The sequence below is a fragment of the Paramormyrops kingsleyae genome, chromosome 8 (genome assembly GCF_048594095.1).
Source record: "Paramormyrops kingsleyae isolate MSU_618 chromosome 8, PKINGS_0.4, whole genome shotgun sequence".
Lineage (NCBI taxonomy): Eukaryota > Metazoa > Chordata > Actinopteri > Osteoglossiformes > Mormyridae > Paramormyrops > Paramormyrops kingsleyae.
Window position 1 is genome coordinate 34,106,787 of NC_132804.1, and position 8,787 is coordinate 34,115,573.

Below are 8,787 nucleotides of genomic sequence, written 5' to 3' on the forward strand. Positions count from 1 at the left end.
CGGATTTGGCTTCAACACTGGTATAGTAGCCCAGAACTCCCCAAACACACACGGTACTCCCACAGTATTGGTAGAGACATGTCCCTACTGTACATGCCCAAATCTATGCCCAACAGCCAATAGCAATACCTGTCATAATGTAACCGCCCACAGACAGTTGGTGATATTCACACAGGCAGCAAGAACTTAATGATTCATGTAAGAGACATAAGTGAGACCAAACGATGTGCTACCAGGTTAAATAAACGTGCCATTTTAAAGAATAATTATCACCTACTTTACTAGCCTTCCATAGTGTCCCTTAGCAGTGCAGAAGCTAAAGTATGCTGGTTGCTTCTGATTCACGTTTAAAATAACTTATGTGGCCAAAAAAAGTCACATTCTCATTGATATAAAACAATTGCTCACGTCATGTAATGTCTACATTCTTGTTGAGATCTTATTTGCTATGATACTCCAATGCCCTTACAATGATTCATTGCAGATGTTTACTGCATAGGAGCTGTAGTGGCCTCATTGCACACATGTATCTGAACCATCTACTTATTTTAAGCTGCCTGTATTTTGGTTTTCAAAAAGAGACACTGGGGCCAGAATGTAAAGATAAGTATCAGATCAACACAAATATGCAAACAGAAAGTATGAAGGTGTTAAATCCAGATCCCATTGTAGCCTCTCTGCTGCTAGTTCAGTATCTGCTACACCACCCACCTTGGTGTCGTCTGCAAATTTAACCAGTTTACTGTATGATTTGCTGTCAATATCGTTAATGTAAATTAGGAACAATAGTGGCAATAAAATTGAACCCTGCGGTTCGCCACTATGAACGCAGGCCCACTGTGACATTGTGCCTCTAATAATACCTGCTACTCCTTGTCTGTTTACCAGTGTTCAATCCTAGCTGCTACTGTTCCTAAAATCCCTGCTGCTTCGAGCTTAACAGGAGCCCTGACATTTTTTCAGGGGGCCCAGAATATAACAGATACAGTACAAATTGTAGAAATTTCAGAAATCTTGATTAAATAAGTGAATAAATAAATAAGTGAATAAACAAATAAACAAATAAATAAAACAAATGCAGCAATACAGCAGATTTAAGAAAAGGTGCAGTCTTGTGCAGTGTCCATTGGGTAAAGTGGCTAGTGTTGGTGGATCAGATGTATAACAGAGCCGGTAAAGAGTACAGAGTCCTAGCAGCTTTGGGAAAGAAGCCATTGCAGAACCTGGCGGAGGAGTGCGGGACTCCTATACCTTCAGCCAGATGGGAGGGGGGAATAGAGAGAGTGTGAAGGATCGGAGGGGTCCTCCACAATGCTGGAGAACTTGCGGATACAGCACTCGAGGAAGATGTCCTCAGTGGAGGGTGGAGGGGTCTCAGTAATTTTTGCAGATTAGCATATTCGTTGGATGAATGTGAGGATTAATGATTTCCTGATAAGCAGTTGGAGGATGGATGGATGGATGAATGGATGGATGGATGAATAATTCCTTTATTAGCTAAATCATAAATTCATGTATTGAAATGATGTTGATGCTGGTATCTGCTGGGACGGCACCTGGATATATTTCTACTGGTGGACATCTTGCACTTTTGATTGGGGGAGTGGCCTAAACTGGTGCAGGACTCCCTCCTCAGAAGCCTGGAGTATAGCCTCTGGCCTTTTCTGGACAGAACAGCAGTTATAATTACATCCTCTACCAGTGCGGAAATCCCAGGAATCCCAGGAATGCAGGGGATTGAGGTGAGAGGTGGTACAGCATTGAAAGGAAAAAATAGGGAACGAGGTATCAAAGGAAGTTAAGTTTTTTATATATTTTTTTTAAATATACTGCTCATTTACTACATGTGATGCGATGATCTACCAGAAATTCTCTGTCTGCCTGTAGGGGGCGATCAGCACCATGCAGGAAGATGTAATTGTGGTTTCCTTGCGGTTGGCCCTGATGAGTGCTAACAGGATATGCTTGGCAGCTGCTAATTTCCCCAACCAGGGACAGGACTTGAGAAGAGAGGAAAAAAATGGTAAGTTCTTTATGTTCCGTCTACACTCAGAAATGGGCCGCCCATTCTTACTGGACTGACAGGGCTGTCTCCCACTCTGCTGGCCCTGTCACCACAACCTTCTCCTGTATTTACTGAATATATCTTACTCCTCCAAAGGTATTTTCATGCACGCAACTTGCTTGCCATAACCGGTAATGCTTTTAAAACCTTTTTTCAAAATGTCAACAAACACAAAATAATACAATTTCTACAGGAGAACGAACCCATACAGTGTGTCACTGTTTTTTATTCAAACATGCTGGGGCAGAGATTAAAAGTGGATGCAATGTCCTCGAATATGTAACACTGCTCAGCACCCTTCTTCAATTTCTGAATCAAGCAGTAACACCTGCATTTCTTTCACACTTCCTTTGGTAGACACACTTTCGTGTAACATTCTGCTGGCCTTTTTCTGTATTCTGCGTGAGTGAGGGCAACGTGCTATAGCTTGGTAGCCCTTTTCTTAGTTTCCCTCTCCAGCTCCACTGACTCTCTTCAGATCTCCTTTTATGTAAAGTTTGATGTAGCAATTAGTTCTGTGTTCTGTATTCTGGCTCCAGAATGTTCAAGCTACACGTGCGATTTTGCGGTATGGAGTTGGTGCCGTCTTGGGTAATAACTGCATCTAACTTTGAGCATAATTCCTGTCCTACTAAGGGTGGCTGTGTCTCCCATGCTGATATCTACTTGCTTCTGGAAAATTTAAAATGGTTTCCTGTCTGTGACATGGAGCCTGCCATGCAGGCTTTAACAGAGAGACAGCATCCAGCTCTCAGGAGAAAAACATTACTGACAGCGCAATACAGTAGCTAGAATAAAGGACTGATGTTTTATGTTCCCAGAGGTGGGTTAAGTGGACAGTTTTATCTTAAGAATATAAATAAAAAGGTTTTTTAAATGAAAACAGATGATCCATTTTAAGGTAAATGTGGTCTTTGGCCCACACACTTGAAAGTAAGCCACTCTCCCACAGCTTCCCAGTTCAGGAGGATCTGGCACAGATATATCACAGATGTGAATGGCTAACTGTGACAAGTTACAACATGGTTCAAATTTGACCAACATGACAGTTTTCTGACACTATAGGTGGTGAAAAATCGTTAGAAAATGAAAAGTGATCCTAATCAGATCCTCAAAGTCTTCGCAGAGGAAGGAGGTCATGTGGGCAGCAAAGATAGGAGACGCATTCAGGCTAATGCTGCTATGCTGTATGATGATGCCTCACTGTTTGCCAGCTCTTCATTAAGCCCTGACCCACACCGGTGACCATGAATGGGCAAATCTCAATGGCTCTTTCCTGTTAAATTTTCCAGCCAACAGTACTTGCAAAAAGATATAAGTTTACACCAGGCTGGAGCCTAGCGGCTTCCCTTTGGGTAACAGGAAATGCAGGCCACATGAAAGTTCCTGCACTTTCCGCCCCCTGACAGAGCTAAGCAGCGCGTGCAGGACACAACTCAGGTGTCTGCACCCTAAATACAGTTCACTACAGTCCCTAAATATATGAATTTAACTGTAGCAATTCTGATGGGGGAACTCGTGGAACAGCAACCTTCCACACAAAGTGATTCAAACCTTTTTGCGCATTTTTTTTTTAAATTGGTGAATACATTGGGTACATTTATCTAGCTTGATAATGCCAAGTCATTTGCAAACTTAGTACATGCTTTGGATGACTCTGAGGGTTAATGATTACCTGGTAAGCAGTTGAAGAATGAATGAATGAATGGATCGATGGATGGAGATGATTGCAGGAGATGATTGCTGCAGTGGGTGCAGTGGTTAGCGCTGCTGCTTCACAGCAAGAAGGTCCTGGTTTTGGTCCTTGGGTTGGGCATAAGACCTTTCTGTGTGGAGTTTGCATGCTCTCCCTGTTTCTGCTGGGAGCTCTGGTTTCCTCCCATAGTCCAAAAGTGTGTGCAGTAGGTTGTTGGTGTCTCTCACTTGGCCCTGTGAGTGTGTTGGTTCCTGCCTGTGCCCGTTGTTCCCAGGGTAGGTTCTGGTAACCCCAGTTGGGATTAAGCGGTTACAGTGATGGATGGATGGATTGCTGCAGTCCTCACACTGTGTCCGATCTCCAAAACAGAGGATGGGTGAGAGGGTGTTGTGTGAAGGGATAAAACAAGGACTTACCACACTGCAAATGTATTTTTGATAGAGTAGTTCAGCATATGAAGACCATAGCTTCTATCAAGATGATCTGCAGCTGAGTGAATCGCACTCCGCCAGTAACGATGAAGCGTTCTCATGTAATCAGCGCAGTAGTACATTTGTAATCTGCAATGGCCCAAATCATTCTGTGGAAGCTTTATTGTTATTTCATCATAATTTTAGCAGCTGTGTTTGTAAATCAATGGTTTAAATGCCCAAATTCTTTATTTGGGCATTTTCAGGTACACTAATATTTGTTTTAGTTAAAGCTGTGGTGTGAATAGCATGATTCTGCAAGATGTCTCTACAAAAATCTAAAAATAGTAAAATATCTTTGTCCTTGTTAGTCCTTGTTAGAGGCAATTTTAATGAGACCCCTGGTTTGTATGTAGACCACTTCCCACCATAAGGTGGTGCTAATGGTTCTAATATAATTATTAGTGATTTCTGTAGCATTCTCACCTCACTGGATCATCGTATGAGTGTGTTTTCATGTACCTGGTTTAAGACAGACATCACAAAAATGTAGTACAGTGTTTGCCTTGCATCTGACTAGCTGACTTAATGTGATATCTCTCCTGCACCATTCGCTGACTACGCCTGTATCGATCTGATAAAAAAAAAAAAAACTCCAGATGCTGCAGAAAGTTAAATTTATCTTTTGCGAAACATTCCTCTTCTTTATGTATTAGGAGCATTATTGAATAATTTTAAATAAAAACTAATGGCTCTGAAATTTCAAACGGGGAAATAATTAAATATTAATGAAGAAAAAAATTCTATACATTTTAGTAAAGAATTCACTAAAGCAAAGGCATTAGGAAATGCTAATATTTTAAATAAAATGAAACCCATTCTGTGCTTGTCACTCCCCATGAAGATAATAGTTATATATAGTAGTATATGTATACTGTTATATATGACTAAATATAAATAACTATATATCCATACTTATATATAGTATTTAATAGAAAGCAGATTATATACCTATTCTCCTAAAGAGTTTATGTTATAGTTTATTTAACATCTATTCTATCTTTTCTGTTTTATTTTATTGTATTTTATTTCATTTTTGTTTGTGATACTTTTTCATCTTGTTATATAGTGTTTAATGTGTCCGGTGGTGTCTCTGTTTATATGGGAACACCTGTCTGGTATTTAGCCAGAAATGGTTGAAATGCTCATGATAGGGCCATGAAAAAATGTAGTTTGGCCAAAAGAAGGGGATCCATTCAGGCTTCACAAATGCAGTCAAAAGAAAATGTCCCTGGGTTTTTCACCTATTTTGACTTCACCAGGTCCACATATTTCACAATAGAGGGACAGATTTCCAATGCTCGTTCGACAGCTGGCAAATTTTCGAGCCACCGATGGCCACAGAAAGGTACTGTAGAGGGAATCCTGAGGATGATATTGCAGCTGTGAAGTCCTCTCTTCTGGCTGGTGCAGAGTGGAAAAGAAAATGTAGTGTTTTGAGCACTTTCTCCACCATCCACACTTCAAAACCAGTCTTGAATGAGTTGTGAAGGGTATGTGGGCCACAACCTCATACAATTACTAACTATGTCCCAGCAAATTGCTCACCACAGTGTCAATGACGTCATTGGACGTATAGGAGTGATGTCGGCTAACCGTTTGCAAAGCCCATAGCACTTCTGCTGTCAGTGTGTCGGTTGAGGAGAATGTACTGAAGACGTTGCTTGTCGTGGGATCCGGAGACACTGCCAAAGCGGGTGTAGGCCCATCTGTAGAGGTTGTACTTGCAGGACTGGCAAGCAACTGAATGGGGACAGTTGTTGTCCGACATTCGACAAAACGGTTCTCTCCCCTGATATGTGAGTCGATGGCTTTAGAGCCCATTGTTGCCAGTTTGATGACTTTTTTACAAAGGTCGCATTGCACTTCGTAGACATTAGTTGTCTTTTTCAACCAGTCACAGTACTGTACTTTTTTTTTTGAAGCATTGACATTAATAACAATGAATAACTAATTAACATTGTATTATCTAATCAAATCATACATAACTTTTTCTTGTCACTGTTAGATATTTTTAATTTCTTTTTTTGTATGATGTTAGACTGTTTACTTACTAGTTGTAACTAAAATAAAAATATTCTTGCAATTCTGAATGCTTTTCAAACATGTTGCATTAATTAATTATTAAATATCTCAGAAACTAGAGCCAATCTGGTAAAACAGAAGTCATATTCTTAATCAGCACCATAAACTTAATGTAAAACCATTCAGACATAATTGGCACCAAAATCACTGTATACCAGTGTTATTGTCATAATAGTATAGCTTTGTATCGTATAGATATTTGATGTTGTATCGATATTTCATCTTTCTTTTTTCTGTATGATAATGTTCTATGGTTATATTTTCCTGTTGTTCTCACAGTAAGAACACAGAAGGTTCTAGAAGGAGTTGTGCAGCAAAAGTGATCAGGGACAGATGGCTGGTGAAGCCTGGGGGGAAAACCAGAGACAAATACAAATATCAAAAATCAGATTATAAAACTGATGCTATTTCTGAAATATTCTTCTGCTCTGAGAGCAACTTGGATTCTAGTTTTTATTAAATCCCAAGCAACACAGGTGTTACTGGTCTGAGATACACTACATCTGGCCATCAACTGCTTATGCTAGAAAGGACTGCAGGTATTAAAAGCATAATACTGCAGTCATGCCGAAATACGTCCTATATGGCCTACTCCAAATGTTTCATAGATTGAATTACAGTTACAAGTCAGCTCCAGCCTCAGGGATATCATATTTATTTTATTTGTATCATTTTTATTGAACCACAACCCTCAACAGGAAAAGTTTTGTGAAGAAGATAAAAGTCAATGTTTTATGTGAAGTTACATCCGAACAGTTTTGATATGTTTCAAGGTTACAATATGTACAGTAGTGGTCAAAAGTTTTAATACATTTTCCAGAAAATGCATTCTTTCATGTTTTATTCCATATTATTTCTGTAAATTATCAAAAAATGCTCATTAGATTTAATGAAGGAAAATATAAAATAAACCATAAGGATTCTCCTCAATGAGGCTGAAGCAAGAAGCTTCGTAAGCTGCAATCCCATGGAACAAGATAGTTTAATGTTTTACTCATTAGTCTAAAAGATTTCCCCTCCTGTCAATAGACAAATTTATACAGTTTAATAAAATCATAGATAATAATGGCGCTGACAAATGTGTGTGAACTAAAGGTTCTGCCTTCCGTATTTGATTAAAATGAGTAGAGGACAACTGGGCTGTTCACTATGTCAAAACTCTCTGCCTTCCAAAATGTTTTTTATACAGTTCAGGTAGAAACGCTGATAAATTCAGGCAGATGATCTTAATAGCTGCAACCAAACTGATGGTATGAAGCGGAAACTAACGAGAAGGAATCGCTTTTGCCGACTATGTAGAGTATATAGCTTATTAACGCTAGCTAGCTAAATTCCTATACAGTGGTACCTCGACCTATGAACAGTCCTGTTCACGAACAAATAAGGTTACGAACAAGATGTTCGAAAAATTTTTGTATCGGTCTGCAAACTGTTTCTCAGGCTGCGAACACACAAACATCCCCCAAAAGCGCCCCAAAGAACCACCTGAAACATGAAGAAATGTACATCATGCCCAAGAATGGTTGTGGAATGTATTAAAAACTTGTCGTAAATGTATGTCTTTACTATATCTCTTCAGAGGTCGAATATCTGAAAAATAGAGAGAGAGCGTTCTGTTATAGCGGTACCTTTCAGGGATTGATAAGCATGTTTGTGATGGTTTTTAACAGTCACATATCTATACATAAAATTACAAGTTACACCCCGATCGTGCTCCTCTTCCCGTGTGCCATGCCCCTCATCTACCTCGTGTGGAATCCCCATATTTACCAGCTCTTTCTTGTTGTTTCATTAGTCCAGTGCATTTAAGTCCGTGTTCAAGTATGTTTCCCTAGTCTTGTCATTGAAGTCTTAACGTCACTGATGGTTCTCTGTACTCCCGTTTGTGTCATCCCACCAATAAATCCCAAGTTTTACCAGTATTCCTGGACTTCCGTGCTTCCCTTCTGGTCGTGCCTACAGACATTTCCATTCACACATACTGGCAACTGCGTATTGTTTGTTTACAATACAAACAAAGTTCATCACCATACAACATGTCGCATCACGATTTTCAAAATTACTGTATTGTCTTTGACTGTTACTCAGTCTTTTAATGTTAATTGTTTGTTTGTTTGTTTGTTTTTTTTTTTTTTTGGGGGGGGGGGCGATATTTTGTGGTTCTTTTCTGTGTTTTGACATCTTTCAAGCGACCAGCCTGCCAATTAACAAGCGTATGCTCAGTTGTACTGTTTTATTTAATTCAGCATTATTTGTGTATAATTAAGGTTATTTTAATTTAAGTCTATATTCTTGGTCACAGAGAAATATAAAAAATTGAAAAAATTCAGTGTTTCTGGGATTTGAACAAATTATTTGTATTTACATTATTTAAAAAAAAAATTGATTCAGGTCGCAAACATTTCGGGTTGAGTCCTCAAATGAATTAAGTTCGTGAGCCGAGGTACCACTGCATAGTTTTGACCTTTGAC